Below are 1402 nucleotides of genomic sequence, written 5' to 3' on the forward strand. Positions count from 1 at the left end.
CTTCAAAGATTTCAAAACTTCAAAGATTTTAAAACCTCAAAGATTTTAAAACCTCAAAGATTTTAAAACCTCAAAGATTTTAAAACCTCAAAGATTTTAAAACCTCAAAGATTTAAAAACTCAAAGATGTAAAAGCTTCAACAAAGATTTAAAAACCTCGGTCTCAGTGGACCAAAAATAAAAAAAGGTTCCTGAATTTTAGTTTGGATTTAGGAACAGGAGAAACTGGTCTCTGGAGTTTGGCTCCTTGTTTAAAATCTTTAAAAGCCAACAAAAAAGTCTTAAAATCAATTTGCAAGTGGACAGGAAGCCATGAGAGAAGCAGAACAGGGTTATTCATTTTCTAACCCTTCAGCCTTAATTATTCATTCCATTAAAATGACTGTTTGYCCTGCAGCTTCTGTAAAGTCACAAACACGACCCTGAATCAGCAACATTAGTTTCTTTTTAATAAAGTTTTCTACAGTTGTTGGGCATTAGGGCAAAAATTTTATTAAATGCATTTAAAGGAGAAATTTTAGTCTTTTTATTTGAAGACAAGCAGACTTGAACAATAAAATCATTTCATCACTTTTTTGTTTGAAAATACCAAATATTTACAAGATATAAGATATGAAGGTAAAACATGATGAGCAGCATGAAGTTCTGATGTGAAACCTCTTTTTGTTTATATTCAGGTAAAAAAAAGCTAAATATGCACATGTGTTTTTAACTCCACTGTGACTGTTTGCAAACTCGAGGTTTTTCTTCCATAAACTGGTTTAAAAAGCAACAGATGCTGTGAACGGTTCTGTCTGCAGCCTTTCAGTTTGTGTAAAAATCCTTCAGCTCTGATGCAAACGTGTGTCAGCGGGTCGCTGCGAGGACACCACAATCAGCCCACACTGCTCTCCAACAAAGATGGAGAAAACTGGAAAAGGTCAAACGTTCTAAACATTTAAATCAAACCTGCTCCRGATCTTATTTAGTAAAAAAAATAAATAAAATACTTAGAGGTGGGGATGTTCGACAAAAAAAGTCTCACAGCTAAACCAGACACAGATTTTTGGTATTTCTGGCTCTGTGTTAAACTGGTTCACCTCTTATTTATATCTGAACGGTCTTTTAATGTTTTTATGAATCAGGTTTACTCTGATGTTGTACCGCTGTCTTGTGGGGTACCCCAAGGTTCAGTTTTGGGCCCAATCCTCTTTTTATTGTACCTGTACCCTTTAGGAGGTATTTTAAAACATTACAGTAATGTGTCACACCATCTGTATGCTGATGACATACAGTTGTACTGTTCCTTTCGACCCTCTGAGTTCTTCAAACTATCTGAACTCATTAACTGTCTGTCAGCAGTCAAAATATTGCAGAACAACTACCTGCAGTTAAATGCAAACAAGACTGAAACTCTTATTAT

General features: G+C 34.8%; 1 protein-coding gene across 1 annotated transcript in view; it reads right to left on the reverse strand.

The window, feature by feature from the left end:
- The window catches only part of gabra2a (gamma-aminobutyric acid type A receptor subunit alpha2a), a gene marked incomplete in the record, with an annotated part of 36799 nt that overhangs the window by 33948 nt on the left and 1449 nt on the right, over positions 1-1402 (reverse strand).

This window comes from Austrofundulus limnaeus, unplaced genomic scaffold (assembly GCF_001266775.1).
Source record: "Austrofundulus limnaeus strain Quisiro unplaced genomic scaffold, Austrofundulus_limnaeus-1.0 Scaffold105, whole genome shotgun sequence".
In the NCBI taxonomy this organism is placed as follows: domain Eukaryota; kingdom Metazoa; phylum Chordata; class Actinopteri; order Cyprinodontiformes; family Rivulidae; genus Austrofundulus; species Austrofundulus limnaeus.